General features: G+C 41.0%; 1 pseudogene; it reads left to right on the top strand.

Moving 5' to 3' along the window:
* LOC125366937 overlaps positions 1-17,015 on the top strand; it is a 70,605-nt pseudogene extending 53,590 nt beyond the window's left edge.
* The last annotated feature ends 489 nt before the right edge of the window (positions 17,016-17,504 follow it).

Genomic DNA, 17,504 nt, shown 5'->3' with positions numbered 1-17,504 from the left:
CAAGGCAATGAACACAACCAGTTTGTTACTAGGTGTGTTGCATTGTGCCATCAGTGTATGAAACACACACCTGCTCTGGAGATTTTCATAGCCTTCATAGAGGTCAAAGCAGAATTGTGTGTAAACAGAATTAATGGTTCCTTGGTGCAGAAGTAAGCAACAAGAACTGGAAACACAAATGAATAAACTGTGAGGGGAGGCTGCACAAAGGGGGAACAGCTGAGATGGCTTTTGAACAGGTGAACTTCTTCACTAAGCAGGGAAGGAAGGTCGACAGAATGATGAGAGCTGAGCCAAGGAGGCAGAATCTGGTGAGGAGTGTGCTTGAGATCCTCAAACACATTCTCATCTTCACTAACTCCCTGCTTTCATTCAAGGCTGAGATTATATTGCTCAGGGGTTCAGTTTTCTCACTCCATACTTGAGTACAATCAGAAGGTAATGATTCTGCCAGCTCTGTCCCATTCCTAAACTAATGGCAGAATTCAATCCAAGTTTCCATTTTCTGTGCAGCCCTGCACACATTGATGTTTTGTGCTACAATTTGTATTTTAAAATCTTCATAAATCTTTGTATCACTTTTCTACTCACAACTCACATGAAATACTTCTTGTCTACTCCATGTGAGGAGAGCTAGCTAATTAAGGAGTTCAAAAGACTGCATTTGAGCTAGAAACCTACAAACCAGCTTGCATTAGTGTGTCTTGAATTCTGGGTGTTTTCTTTGAAGCCTGGGATTATTTTTAAACTTTCACAGAACTTTGCAATTGTTATCCTTAAGTGGCTATCCCCTTTCGTTTTAATTAACAATGAACTTTGAAGGCTTTATCTGTTTGTCTTTATGTAAGAAAAGAGGTGGAGAAATTCCAAATTCACTCACTGAATAACCTCCAAAGTCATTAAGCTCTTTCCAGCAAGCATTAGACAGTTAATTAGAATAAATGTATCTCTCATCTCCCCCTCTTTATATCATTTTAAAACAACAGAACCAAGGAACAATGCTGGCATAATCACTGTCACTCTCGCCTCTGAATCATTTCAAAGCAGTTATAAATTCTCTGGTGTCTATTAAGGGCAGGCCAGTAACCATTAAGTCCCCAGTACTTAGTAATTTATTGCTTTACCTAAACTCAAATTGTGCTGCTTTCTTTGGTCCATCACACAACCCCAGCCCTTTGTAAGGATAACTTAATAGTTGCAGTATTCTACCACAGTGTATGTTAAAAATAACTCCAAGGCTTGTTTCAACCCACAAACTTATGAAGTAATTCAATTAAGTTAGATGAAAATGATTATTTCTTGATAACTGGCTTTATTAGCAGCTTTAATCTTTCTTCTGATATTTAAATATGTTCAAAATGAGTCATTTGTGTGTGTGTGGGTGTGGTGTGTGTGTATGTGTGTGTGTGTGTGTGTGCACGCCAGTACTAGGGCTTGAAATTAGGGCCTGGGCATAATCCTTTAGCTTTTTTTATTCCAAGTTGGTGCCTTGAGTTACAGTTCCATTGAGTCACAGCTCCACTTTCAGCTTCTTGGTGGTTAATTGGAGATGAGTCACATAGATTTTCCTGCTGAGACTGGCTTTGAACTGTGATCCTACTATCTCAGTGTCTTGAGCAGCAGGATTACAGGCATGAGCCACAGGTACCCTCATAAGCAACACCTTTTGTGTGTGTGTGTGTGTGTGTCAGTTATGGGACCTGAACTCCAGAGCTAGGCATTTATGCAGCTCTTTTGCTTAAGGCTAGTGCTCCACTACTTTGAGCTACATACAGCTCCACTTCCTGTTTTCATGTGGTTAATTGAGCATAAGGGTCTCACAGACTTTGCTGTTTGGGCTAGCTTTGAACCCAGTTCTCAGAACTCAGAATACTGAGTAGATAGGATTACAGGCCTGAGGCACCAGTGCCTGGCAGTAACAACATTTGAATATTCCCAATTCTCTAAAGACTAGGCAGACTCAATTTCTAAATCGTTTTACTACTATCTAAGGTATGCAAACAGGTGTTAATCTCTCATTCCTCCATTATCCTAGAAGGGCAAGGGGAAGACATTGCTTTCTTGCATACTTACAGGTTACTATACTCTGTTTTCTTGGCTCTCTAATGCTCATACAAGGAATATAGGAGTTCTATTCCCAGGCTTGTTCCTGTAAATCAACTTATAGTGACAATTAATATGCTTAGATTCATACTTCAGTCTACCAAATCTACAAAGTATTGGAGCTACAAAAGACCTTAAAACTTACCTGTTTCAAACTCTCTATGGCATCTATGAAAAATAACTAAGACTCTAGGAGGTTCTGACTTTCTCAATGTTACATGGGTAGTGACAAAACAGTGCCACAACCATATATGCTCTGAGTGCGTATTGCTCAGTGTTATCTACAGACCAGCAATGCTGGTATCACCCAAGAGCTTGTTAGAAATTCTGAATCTGGGGCCCAACCTCAGATCTGCTGAATGAGAATCAGATAGGTCAAAGATCCCCACTGATCTTCAGAGGCCTTTTTAGAGATAGGAAGTGGGGCAAGTAGATAAGATGTACTCCATGACGCCTCTGTTTCAATATATAACCAAATATCTGGATTTCCTGAAGGCACTTATAATTTGGAAATAACATTACTCTCGTATTGCAGCATTTTCATTGTATAAGTGTAACATAGACCTAAGCATAAGCCTTTTATACTTTTTTAAATTATTATTTTATTATCAAACTGATGTACAGAGAGGTTACAGTTTCATACGTTAGGCATTGGATACATTTCTTGTACTGTTTGTTACCTCGTCTCTCATTCTCCCCCTCCCCTTTTTCTCCCCCCGCCCCATGAACTGTTCTGTTCATTTACACCAAAAAGTTTTGCAAGTATTGCTTTTGAAGTTGTTTGTCTTTTTTTACCCTGTGTCTCTCGATTTGGGTATTCCCTTTCAATTTCTTAATACCAGTATACACAGTTTCCAATATACTCAGATAAGACACAGAGATAGTGTAGGTACAACCACAGGAAAGGGATACAATAAGATCATCAATAATAGAAGCTACAGTTACACATAGCACATTGAAAGTAGTTAAAACAATGATATAACAATAATTTCCATAACATGGACTTCATTTCACTTAGCATCATCTTATGTGTTCATAAGGTTATAGCTATTGGGCTCTTGTGATCCTCTACTGTGACTTGCCTAAACCTGTGCTAATTATTCCCTTTAACGGAGACCATAGACCCTTATTGGGAATAATTAGCACAGGCTTAGGCAAGTCACAACAGAGGATCACAAGAGCCCAATAGCTATACCCTTATGACCACATAAGATGATGCTAAGTGAAATGAACTCCATTTTATGAAAATGATTGTTATATCAGAGTTGTAACTACTTTCAATATCCCATGTGTATCTGTAGTTTCTACTATTGATGATGTTCGTGTATCACCTTCTTGTGATTGTATCTACACTATCTCTGTAATCTTATCTGAGTGTATGGGAAACAGTGTGTACTGGTATTAGAATTAGGAAATTCAAAGGGAATACCAAAATTGAGAGACAAAGGGTAAAATACGAGAAACAACAACAAAAGCAATACTTGCAAAACTGTTTGGTGTAAGTGAACTGAACACCTCAGGGGGGGACAGGGGGAGGGGGAGGGGGGTATGAGGGACAAGGTAACAAACAGTACAAGAAATGTATCCAATGCCTAACGTATGAAACTGTAACCTCTCTGTACATCAGTTTTATAATAAAAATTTTAAAAAAAAAGGGAGACCATAGAGTCCATGCTTTTTTGGGTCTGGCTCACTTCACTTAGTATAATTTTTTCCAAGTCCTTTCATTTCCTTAAAAATGGGGCAATGTCATTCTTTCTGATAGAGGCATAAAATTCCATTGTGTATATGGACCACATTTTCCTGATCCATTCGTCTACTGAGGGGCATCTGGGTTGGTTCCGGATTCTAGCTATAACAAATTGTGCTGCGATGAACATTGTTGTGCTGGTGATAAGCCTTTTGTTCTATGTGGATAATAAATGCAAAGAACCACGTATCTAGTATGTAATGTAATGTATATTAGCTACATGCTTTATCATGAGTATTTTTTAACCAAGAAAAAAGCTGCTACTGGCTATGCAGACACCTTTTATTCCATCCTTTGTTCTAATGTATTAAATAACATTTTGACTTTAGACTTTTTTTTTATAACATCGCATGTTTCTTTTCAGAAACTATCATGTAGAGAATTGTGCCTGGAGATGAAAGGATTTCCGAAGCCTAGTCATAACCTAGTTCCCATAATATTTTGCCTCTGGGTCCCAAAATTCTGCTTTTTGAATACTGGTGCTGTTATGTGGCTACTGCCCTGATTTTCTCAGGCCATGAGCTGTACTCACAAAACTGGTAACAACAGAGTATATTTAAAAGACCATGTTTCACTGCAAATGTGTGTGTGTATGTATGTGTGCATATGTGTGTGTCAGAAACAAGGAAAATAAAGAGGAAAGGATAAAAAATTTAGAATCTGAATCTAAACCACAATTTTAGGAAGCATAGCATATTATGGACTATGAAACATTACCAGTATTATGAAGGAATCAATTTGAGGAAAATATCTTAACATCAATTAGAAAACCAGGATTCCATGAGGCAGTAAGCCTAGCACTTCATCAGGAACAATGAAAAAGCTTCAACAAAATAAAACTAAAAAGGAATGGAAGTTGGGCACTGGTGGCTCACACCAGTAATCCTAGCTACTCAGGAGGCTGAGATCTGAGGATCACATTCAAAGACAGCCTGGATAGGAAAGTCTGTGAGAATCATCTCCACTTAAGCACCAGAAAACCCGAAGTGATGCTCAAGTGGTAGAGCACTAGCCTTGAGCTGAGGAGCTCAGGGTCAGCACCCAAACCCAGAGTTCAAGCCGCATGACCCACACACCAAAAAAAAGAAAAAGAAAAAGAATGAAAGTTTCTGGAGGAGAGAGAGAAGATGGCACCGACACAATAGGGAGGCACCCCAAATCACTCCAACCAAATAGTGAGCTGGGAACTCCAACACCCAATGCCCCATCAAGATTCCAGCAAACTCAGAAACAAACTGAGAAACACAGGAAACAAGAAAAGAAAAAACAAAGAAAAGCCTACAATCTGCACAAAGCTGGAAAATCTCTGGGGTACACCCCCTCCATCCCGGCCCAAAGAAGGCCAGGCCTGGAAAGTGGCCCCTGCACTGGCGATGGGACTGCAGATCTTCAGCAAGCACAGAAGCAACAGCAGAAAAGTCCAGCCACAAGTGCAGAGACCAGACAGCCGGAGATCTATGGGACCCAGACCATGCACAGACCGGGCTAAGCCAGAAGGTGGTGTGGGACTGAATGGAACAGGGCCAGACAACAGTGAGGAAGGTGGGCATTGCGGATGGGGAGAGCCAGGGCACAGCTTTGCCATACCCCACCCTGGAAAATCCCACAGCCTTGCAGGACATACACATACTCCAGGACCAGTAACTTCCCCATCCCCCCACCCCCAACCCAATGGGAGATGAGCTCTGGCAGAGACCCAAAACTTGACATGGACCTCATTGCTAGGGGACAAAGAATCTAGAGCTCCCTTTCTCCCCTTCTGGCCCTGAGGGCACACAAGAGCCACATATCTGGTGGTACTAGGTCTCTACATCTCCTGGAAGAACCCAGGAGGTACCAGTGGGCAGAGCAACTCCCAACAAAGTTGCTGGGGAGACACAATAGGCCAGCGTCCCCTAAAGCCCCAGCTGGGGCACCTGAATCTGTATACACCAGTCCCCCCCAAGCAGGGACCCAGGGACTGGTGGTCATTTGACCTCTTCTTGAGGCTTTCCAGTTTGCACAGACTCTTTGAACAACAGATGCACTCATGCTCGTGTGCAATACCAGCCCTACAGGGTCACCTGGGCCCGAACACACGCCCCTCAGGTCAGAGGCAAAGATAGACCGTGGGCACCAACCCCCACCCAGACACTTGAACCTGCTTGGGGCCATGCATACCGCCCCACAGCAGAATCGAGAGAGAGCACAAGTACCCTCCAACCATCTGGGACAGCGCACCCCCAAAAGAAGCAGGAGAGCTTACACACATGCACCCCCAGAAGGCCAGTGTGGGTCACCATCCTAGCCCTCCAGCAGTAGGGCCCTGCACCAACCCTCCCGCAGGAGTGCACAGGTGGACAAGCTGCCCATCAGTGGCAACACTCTGATAGGCACACTCCACACAGGTGGGCATGCCACCCAGCAGCAGCAACACTTACTCTGAGAGGCCAGCACTCCTGATCCACAGCAACTAGCAGAGAAAGAAACAAAAAAGAGAAAAGTCTCCATGTCACGCCAAATCAGTGACACGCGAACACCCAACAGTGGCTCACAAGGGTCAGGACAGCATGGCAGCTTAGCACGGATCCACAGAGAAAGCCACAGAACCTACCCACCCCTAACTGTGGCGAGGGTAACTGTGTTGGCAACAACTGAGATGGTCACATTCACCCATAGGGCAGCAAGGTTCAACAGCAGAACTCAGGATACAAACAAGTCCCCACTGGAGGACCAGCAGAAACCAGCACAAAGCCAAGCCAAGGCCACCACCTAAAGGCCCCTGAAAGTAAGTGCAAATGGAAATCAAGAATCCCTAACTCCTTCATGACAGATGCGTAAATCACAAATAAATATTACAAATTTTATGAAAGGTCAAGCCAACTCGCCAGCTCCAAAACAGTAAGACTGAAGAGGAGATGGAGAATAAAATATCACCTGAGGCTAACAGCAGAAATGATTGAATCCTCAAGAACAAATTCAAAAACAATTCCAGGAATTTAGAATGGAAGTTTTGAAGGATCTTCAGGAAGTCAAGAAAGAAATGAAAGCAAAAATTGATACAGTCTACTCCTCATGTAAAGACCTTAACATCCCGAGAAACAAAATGCATGAAAAAATGGATTCAAAATACAACTCATTAAAAGAAGAAATTACCACACTGAGAGCTGATTGGGCAACCATAAACAGCTCACTTGCCTCAATGCAAACCACAATCAAAGCCACATCAAGATGATTAGCAATTGATCATCTTGAATCTCATGTGCCTCTTTTGGATGATGATTCAGCTGATAAGGACCAGAAGATTATTGCACTTCAAGAAACTGTCAAACTCGAGGGCAGACTAACCCAGGAGATAGAGGACAGGGAGAAGAGATATAATCTGTGTATAATCAGAGTAGAGGAAGGAGAGGAGTATCAGCAGGGGTATACAACACACATTCAACAGAATTATTGCAGAGAATTTCCCCAGTCACAAAAGGGAAAACCTCATCCCAAAACAGAAGCATATAGAACACCTAGCAGACAGGACCCTAGAAGAAAAACCCCCAGATACCTCAGAGTGAAGGCCTCAAATTTCAACAAGGAGTATATTCTGAATGCAGTCAAAACAAAGGAAGAGGAATACTACAATGGAAAAAAGATCAGAATCATGGGTAGACCTCTCCACACAAACTTACAATGCATGAAGAGCCTAGAAGAACAATATCCAAGTCCTGCAGGCCAACAACTGCTAACCCAGACATAAATACCCAGCAAAATTAGAATTTACTTTCGAGGGAAAAACCAAATATTTCCATAGCAAAGAGAAACTAAAGGAATAAGTGAACAAGAAAACAGCCTTACAGAGAATTCTAAGAGGAGAAACCCACCCAACAGAAAATGTACAGGACCTCCAAACAGAAACAGATAGAAATTACAATAGCCAGAGCCCAATAGGAAAAGCAGCTCAAGAAACACAAGAAAGGAAGGAAAGGAAAGAAGCAAAACACAGCCTAACAGGAAAATGGAAGGGGAAAAAAAACAACACACCTATCCATGATCTCTATAAATGTAAATGGGCTGATCTCACTGATAAAAAGGAAAAGATTGGCAGAGTAGATTCGCAGACAAAACAGAGCCATCTGTTGTCTTCAAGACACCATCTTACAGCAAAGACAGAAACAGGCTCCAAATGAAAGGATGGAGCAAGATCTTCCAAGCAACCGCACCTACCAAACAGGCAGGGGTAGCCATCCTGATTTCAGACAAGCTATTTCTCATTAAAATTATTTCAAAAAGATAAAGAAGGACACTACAAATTAATACAGGATAAAATCCAGGAACAAGATATCACCGTGATAAATTTATACTCACCAAGCAAAAGAGGCCTGAAATATGTCAAACAAATTCTTTCAGAATTACAGAATAAGATAGACCCAAATACAGTCATAGTGGGAGATTTTAATACTCCACTCTCTCCAAGAGACAGATCCAACACACAGAGGATCAGCAAGGGAGCCAAAGACCTAAGTAACACTATATCAAACATGGATCGGATGAATCTGTACTGTTTTTCACCCTACAGAGACTAAATACACATTCTTCTCAGCAGTCCATGGAACATACTCCAAAATAGATTATACCATAGTCCACACAAAGAATCTCAAAAAATATGAGAGTACTGACATTTTCCCATGTATTCTATCTGATAACAGTGTGCAATCAAGGTATCCCTCAATAACAAAGGATACTACAGAAACTACACAAATTCTTGGAGACTAAACTCCTCACTGTTATCTAACATTTGGGTCACAGAGCAAATTAAGGATGAAATTAATGAGTTCATAAGCTACAATGACAGTGAAAATACATAAAAAGAAACCTATGGGATACAGCAAAGGCAGTGCTGAGGGGCAAGATCATTGCTCTCAGCGCATACAGTAAAAGAATAGAATCAGAACAGGTGAATAACCCCATGATGCAGTTAAAATGACTGGAGAAACAAGAAAAAATTGAATCTAAAACAACTAGGAGGAGATAGATCACAAAGATTAAAGAAGAGATAAATCTGATTGAGAATAGAAAGACCATTCAACAAATAAATAAAAGTAAAAGCTAGTTCTTTGAGAAAATGAATAAAATTGACAGAATCCTTGCAAGGCTTACAAAAATAAAAATAAAAAAAAGAAGAGACTCATATGCATAAGATCAGGGACTCCACCGGAAAGATTACAACAAATACACAGTATATTCAAACAATTATAACAAATCAAAACAATTATAAGGAACTATTTCCTTTAGTCACTAAAGAATGAAAATTTTACAGCAATGGATCAATTGTTAGAGAAGTATAAAATGTCCAAACTGAATCAAGAAGAAATAAATCCACTTAATAAACCAATAACCTATAGCAAGATACAGGATGTAATAAAGAGCCTTCCAACAAACAAAAGCCCAGGCTTGGATGGATTCACCAATGAGTTCTATAAAACCTTCAGTGAGGAGCTAATACCAATACTCCTCAAACTCTTTCACAAAATAGAAACAGAGGGAGAAATCCCAAACTCATTCTGTGAAGCTAATATCATACTCATCTCCAAACCAGGCAAAGACCCAACAAAAGGAGAATTACAGACCAATATCACTAATGAACGCAGATGCAAAGCTCCTCAATAAAATATTAACTAACAGGATCCAGAAACTGATCAAGAAAATTATACATCATGACCAAGTAGGCTTCAGCCCACAGACACAAGGCTGGTTCAACATCCACAAATCAATAAATGTAATTCACCACATCAACAGAACTAAGACCAAGAACCACATCATCATCTCAGCCGGTGCCCAAAAAGCCTTTGACAAAATATAACACCCATACATGTTAAAAGCTCTGGAGAGTACAGGAATAGAGGGAACATTCTTTAAAACAATAAAAGCCATATACAACAGACAAACTGCTAATATCATGTTAAATGGGGAGAAACTAATACTATTTCCCCTAAACTCAGGAACAAGATAAGGTTGCCCACTCTCCCGCTTCTATTCAACATAGTGCTGGAATCCTTAGCCATAGCAATAAGACAAGAAGAGGCCATCAAAGGGATCCACATTGGTAAAGAAGAAATCAAACTATCCCTATTAGCAGATGACATGATCTTATATCTGAAGGACCCAAAAACCTCAGTCCCCAAACTCCTAGAACTAATAAACCATTTTGGCACAGTAACAGGATACAAAATCAACCCACAAAAGTCAGCAGCTTTTCTGTACACCAGCAATGTACAAGCAGAAAAGGAAATTATGGAAATAATACCATTTGCAAAAGCTAAAAAGAGAATAAATTACCTACAGATTAACTTTAAAGATGTTAATGACCTATTTAATGAGAACTATAAAAATCTAAAAAGGGAAATCAAAGAGGACACCAGGAGATGGAAAGACCTCCCATGCTCATGGGTAGGCAGAATCAATATAGTGAAAATGACCATATTGACCAAAATGTTATACAAATTCAATGCAATCCCCAATCAAGGTCCCTCTACATTCTTCACTGAAATAGAGAAAATCCATAAATTCATATGGAACAGCAAAAGACGTAGAATAGCCAAAGCAATCCTAGTCAAAAGCAGCAGCACAGGAGCAATCACAATACCAGACTTCAAGCTCTATTGCAGAGCCATCATATCAAAAACAGCCTGGTACTGGCATACAAACAGACCTGAAGGCCAATGGAAGCTGCATTCTTACAGTCAGATGATATTTGACAAAGGAGCTAAAGACATACAATGGAAAAAACATAGCCTCTTCAACTACTGGTATTGGGAAAACTGGGTGGCCACATGTAGAAAACTCAAAGTGGACCCTAGCCTATCACCATGCACCAAGATGAACTCAAAATGGATTAAGGACCTCAACATCACACCTGAACTCTTGAAACTTCTGAAGGACAGAGTAGGAGAGACACTAGAACTTATAGGCACAGGTAGAAACTTTCTGATCAGAGTCCCAGGGGCACAACAGATAGGGGAGAGGCTCGACAAATGGGACTACTACAAAATAAGTTTCCGCACAGCTAACGACATAAGACATAGCCACTAAACTAGGAAGACAGCCAACCATATAGGAAAGAATTTTCACCAGCACAGCAACAGACAAAGGCCTAATGTCTGTCATCTACAGAGAACTAAAAAAAAAAGAAACAAAAAAAAACAAAACAAAAAAACTAACCCCTTCCAAACCTAGAAAACAAATTATTAAGTGGGCAAAGGAGCTACAAAGAGACTTCACAGGAGAAGAAATAAAAATGGCAAAGAAACATATGAGGAAATGTTCAGCATCCATGGCAATAAAGTAAATGCAAATAAAAACAACCCTGAAATAGCACCTCACTCCATTTAGAATGGCTTATGCGCTGAACTCAGGCAACAACAAATGCTGGAGGGGATGCAGAGAAAGAGGAACCCTTCTCCACTGTTGGTGGGAGTGCAAATTGGTACCACCACTTTGGAGAACAGTATGGAGGTTGCTCTAAAAGCTCAACATAGACATACCCTATGACACAGCCATACCACTCCTAGGCATCTATCCTGAACAACAGGTCTCAGGATATCAAAAAGACATCTGCACATCCATGTTTATCACTGCAAAATTCACAATAGCCTAAATATGGAAACAATCCAGATGCCCCTCTACAGATAAATGGATCCAAAAATGTGGTACCTGTACACAATGGAATGCTACATAGCGATTAGAAATGAGAAAATACTGGTATTTGCAGGGAAATGGTCAGAGCTTGAACAAATATTGTTGAGCGAGACAAGCCTAGAGCACAGAGACCAAAGGGGCATGGTCTCCTTGATATATGACTATTGGGGGCGGGGCAGTAGAGACCAGGTCTGCAAAATAACAAACTCCTTTTCAAATGTTATTTCCACGTTTGGGTCAGTGACTTTAAAGTATGTATCTAAAACCAAACTACTACTAAACAAACATAAAAAGGTCTAGAATAGACATATCAGTGGATCACAATAGATCAACACCTATGTACACATGATTATAAAAGATGAGGACAAGCAAAACAACTCCAAGGACAGGAGGATTCTATTGTTGATATTACATTTAATATTCTAGTTGAATTTCCTTTGGCATACCCTACGTAGTTAGTGTATATGATTTTGGTACACAGGATACTGTGTATATGCCTACCTGAACTAGGAAAGGGAAAGAAAAATGAGGGTGTAACAGATATCACAAGAAATGTACTCAACACCTTATTATGTAACTGTACCCCCTTTGCATAACATCTTGTCAATAAAATTTAATTAATAAAAAGAAGTTTCTGGGGAAGAAAACCAGTGGTTTTTAGATGATTCGTGGTTTTTATTGTGCTGCCAGGATGTAGAGCTAGGGCTCTCATGATATCAAAACCTGAAGAGAGTCAATACTCTGAGAGCTGCTGGTTGTTGATAATACAGAGTTCCAAAACTTGAAGCAGATTTAACTTTGTTTCATCTTCTAAGTCATTCTGCCATTCCTCCAGGACTTCCACAGCTAGGAAAGGAGCCCATAGATTATCTTCCTCTAAGATGTTCATATGGACCAGTGGCCGGACCTCTTATTCTTACCCATATGATGAGAAAAGGTAAATGCCTAGAACTCTAGGAGATTTTACTGATTATCCAGACAGGATGGAGACAAGGGTTGGAGGAAAGGCTCAGCAGGACACCATCTGCCTAGCATGTGAGAGATACAGTTTAAATCCTTGCATCTCTCTCTCTGTCTCTCTCTCTCTCTCTCTCACACACACACACACACACACACACACACACACACACGATAGTTTGAAAATTCAGAGAAGATGGTGATAGAACAAAAGCAAGTGATCCTAACTTTGAAATATAGGAGCCTTATGTTGTGAAAAACATGGAAAGAATAGTTTCAGACACTTTGTACCCCTTTTAATTTACATGCTCAGTGAAACAACACAAATTAGCAACAGTGACACTCTATCAGAAATCCTGGCTCTGACTAGTGATATTCATGACCCATTATCCTTTTCACCCCAAAAGACTGTGCTTTAAGTCTCCACTGAGAGAGGCACAGAAGCAAAGCAGAAATGATGAGGGACAAATTCATCAGCCCATCAAAGTTCTTGAAAGCACAGCCTGGCAGGTGGAATAATGGAATATCAAATGACCAGATGAGCTGGTCACTGGTGGCTCATACCAGTAATTCTATCTACTGAGGAGACAGTGATCTGAGAAATGTGATTTTATGCCAGTCTGGTTTACAAAGGACTTTTACCTCCAATTAAGCAGCAAAAAGCCAGAAGTGGAGCTGTGAATAAAATGGCAGAGAGCCGGTCTTGAGCAAAAACGCTAAGGGACAATAAGCAAGCCCTGAGTTCAAACCACTCAGCACAGGCCCACACATGCACGTGTGTGTGTGCACGTGCACACACACACACACAAATATAACAATTGGAGATAAAAAGGCAAACTAATAAAAGTGCAAATGGAACCTAATTTAAGCTTTTAGGGGAGTAAATGCATTCATAAAATTCTGTATATGCTTTTATTTATTATGATGCTTTGATTTTGGCAGTACTAGGGGGTTTAACTCAGGTCCTTATGCTTGCAAGGCTGCCATACCATCACCAACCCATAATTACAGCATTGTTTTTTGCTGGATAGTTTTAGGATATGATCTCATTTTCTGCAAAGGATGCACCTGAGCTGCCATCCACCTCCTTCTAAGGTTTCTGTAATCTCTAGTATCATAGGCACACTACTGTGTCTAGCATCCCTTCTGGAGACAAAGTCTCTGAACAGCTTATCTCTGGGTTGGCTTAGCACTGAGATGCTCCCAATGTCAGCATCTACGTAGATTGAAATGAGAGGTGCACATCTTCCTGTATAGTTGTAGTTCAATCCTCCAATCTTTAGCTTCCCAATTAGCGAGAATTACAAACATGACCCACCAACACATGAATTATAAGCATTTTTTTGCCAGTCCTGGGGCTTGAAGTCAGGGCCTGGGCACTATCCCTGAGCTTCTTTTTGCTCAAGAGTAGCACTCTACCACTTGAGCCACAGAGCCACTTCCAGCTTTTTCTGTGTATGTAGTACTGAGGAATCAAACCCAGGGCTTCATGTATGCTAAACAAGCCACATTCTCAGCCCCAGCATTTAAAAATATTTAAATTATCTTCATTTGTTTTCATTGTATATCTTTCTTTCTTGTTTCCCTTGTAATACTACTTTGGTTCAAAGGAAGCTTTTACCAGTATGCTGTAACTTACACAAGCCACACATCAGACAGAATCTGATGAAAATCAGAATTGATGAATGGTGCAGGACACAAAAGGACCTGAGAGAAGTTTATTTGAATATTCTTATGAAAGCTTATTTTTCTTCTTTTTTTTTTTTTTGGCCAGTCCTGGGCCTTGGACTCAGGGCCTGAGCACTGTCCCTGGCTTCTTCCCGCTCAAGGCTAGCACTCTGCCACTTGAGCCACAGCGCCGCTTCTGGCCGTTTTCTGTATATGTGGTGCTGGGGAATCGAACCTAGGGCCTCGTGTATCCGAGGCAGGCACTCTTGCCACTAGGCTATATCCCCAGCCCTTATTTTTCTTCTTGAAACTTAATTTTCCCTATAGTAAATTCCTTTGAAAAAGAGCAAAAGCAAGGTCATTCCTCACAAATGAATATTATAGCAAAAAAAGGAAGTTACTTTAATATTCACACTAGAAAACCTGTTAAATAAAGGAGTATAATCTATCACTTAGTATGTTTAAATGTTTTGACATACTATTAACTGCAAAAAGCAAATCTGTATACAAATTATGATTGCAACCACACACACACACACACACACACACACACACACACACACACACACACAGATTGAAAAGTCTGGAATGCTGCCGGGCACCATTGGCTCATACCTGTAATCCTACTCAGGAAGCTGAGATCTGAGGATTAGAGTTCAAAGCCAGCCTGGGAAGAAAAGTCCCTGTAAGACTCTTATCTCCAATTAACTACTAGAAAACCAGAAGTGGCACTATGGCTCAAGTGAATGTGCTAGCCTTAAGCACACAGAGGTTCAATCAAGGTCAGTCTCTCAGCCCTGAGTTCAAGCTCCATGACTGGGAAAAAACAAAACAAAAAACAGGAAAGGAAAAGCTTAATTCTTGGCAGTCTCTTTTTCAAACACTTTGTGATATAGATGTAATTTTTTATAATTAAAGTAATACATGTATTACTTTAATTATAAAAAATATGTAATATGTAAATTATAAAGTAATAATATATAATTATAAATATATATTAATTACTTAAAGTAATTAATTACTTATTACTTAAATTAACACTTAATTAATTGAGTAATTAATTACTTAATTACTTAAAGACAAGTGTTATATCTCTAAGAACCATAGGAACGACAGTGGCAAAAACATTATAAACTGAGAAGTTCAAAATTGATAAAGGCCAAAGTAATATTAATAAAAGGACAAAGTAAAGGAGGGAGGGTAGAGAAAGGAAAAGAAGAATCAAGGTTAAATGAAAGAAAAATATAAAAGGAAAAGAAATAAGGAAGACTAAAGAGAGACTAAAAGACAAACGTAACTATAATACATAAATACATAAGTAGAATTCAATAAGGATAAGAAGGTTGATAAAAATAAAAACAAAATATGTTTAAAATAAAATAGAGTTAAAAATACTAAAATATACTTAAAAGTAACAAGAAAGAAGATCAGGAGGAGGAGGAGTAGAAGAAAAAAAAAGAAAGGAATTGCTAAAAAGTCCTGTGGGGACTGCTTTCTCTGCTCCGGCTCAAATGCTTATTCCTTTCTCTCTTATTGCCCTCGTATCGTCCTCTCCCCAACCCTCGGCCTGCAGGTCTGTCGGGGTGAGACGTAGGGGCGTCTCCGTCCTGGCGTGCGCGCGACCCGCGTGGCAATGTGACCGTTTTCCTACCTACGTACATAGACCACGGAGTCAGCTTCTGAGAGCGAACTAACTTTATTGAGAGAGGGGCAAGGGTAGATGATCAGGGGAAGGGGGTTGGCCAGGATTCCCATAGGCCACGAGCTGTCAGGTGACCTCCAAGGGGCTGGTCACTTGACCTCCAAGGGGCTACGTCACTCTGAGTGCGCCAAACCAGGGCGGGGCTGGTAGGCGCCAGGCTGGCTGCCAGCTAAGTCGGGGGTCTCTTTGCCCGACCGGTTTCTCCGGATTCCAATGTAGAGAGGATGGAAGGGCTGCATTCCCCAGCTGGGGGAGGTGCATCAGGCCCCTTCCATCTAGGGGGGAAGATGGACCCCAACAAGTCCTTTCTGGATTTCCTGATTGGAATGTACCAAGTCTCAGGGAGGGAGCAGTGGGCCATTTCTGGGGGCTACATTAAGTCCCCAATGAGTTTCTCTTGTTCCTACATGTTGGTACCTATGTAAGCTAAGAGCTGGCCTGCTCAGTGGTATATTGGGCTCTGTGAATTAGGGGCTGCTGCTTGCCTCCAATGAGCTTTGTCACCTGTGAGCTAGACAGACTCATTTTTTATTCCAGAGATGCTCAATTTGTGTTCCCCTGAGTGGCTAATGTCACTCTGTTTGGCAGAGAGGGAGAACCCCTCTCCCCTAGTGTATCAGAGAGTTGAATAATGATGTCTGCAATGGAAGGGGTGACCGGAGAACACTGGGCACACTGCCTGCTGATCTGAGTGCCTTCAGACCCCATCCAGTAGTATTCTGTCTTGTGGAAGGAATGAGACTACAGAGATTGAGCTATCTTCTAGGAACTCAGAGCTTTCAGTCCACCCAGGCAGAAAACTACACACACAGGCAGACAGGCAGCTCTGGAAGTAAAATAATCACCAGCCATAGGCTCCAGGCTCTAACGCTCATGGCACTATTCTGCTGGTATAGAGGATTGCTCTTTGGCACAGAGAGAGCTCCCATCACTACCATCACCTACAACCTAAGCTCCCTGATGCTTGAGCCTCGTGGCAGATCCACATTCAATCCTTATCCTCTCCATGCTTGCCTTTTGTGGGCACCTCTCACCTAGTCATCATATAGGTTGTTCCTTGGTTGCCTGATTGTTCTTGTGCCTTGATTTTAGGTCCCCTGCCTGTCTATAGCATTTGAAGAGACAAGGAGTAATGGAGTGGACTTCTTCTCTGATGGTAGTTTTCCATGAATCAAATTTTGGCACTGGATTTAAGTACTTGTAAGAACAGTAGGTTCCTCCCCCATCTGGGACTGCCACACTGCTACCACTAGGGCTGCCCATAGCTCCAGTTCTTTTTTGTGTGTGTGTGGTGATTTCAGCTTCCCTTTCCCATTGATGAGCCAGGTTAGAGCTTCAGACTCTTTCCCATTTTTCTCTGCAACACCCATGCTTTTCAACTGTTCAGTCACCTTTCCTAATTCTCAGTGGTACCCCCACCCTTCCAGAATGCAGAAACTTCTGATCTACCATTTTTCCCTAGAATTGCTGTGAGTTATCTCCATCAACATATATATATATATATGTTATACAAAACATATAACATATGTTATATTCTAACACTATGTTATATTCAACATTCTAATGTGTGTGTGTGTGTGTGTGTGTGTGTGTATGTGTGTGTGTGTGTGTTAGAAAAGCTTTCCTCTGGGGGCTGGGAATATGGCCTAGTGGTAGAGT

Source organism: Perognathus longimembris, chromosome 18 (assembly GCF_023159225.1).
Source record: "Perognathus longimembris pacificus isolate PPM17 chromosome 18, ASM2315922v1, whole genome shotgun sequence".
Classification (NCBI taxonomy): Eukaryota; Metazoa; Chordata; class Mammalia; order Rodentia; family Heteromyidae; genus Perognathus; species Perognathus longimembris.
This window is presented reverse-complemented; position numbering and strand designations above follow the sequence as displayed.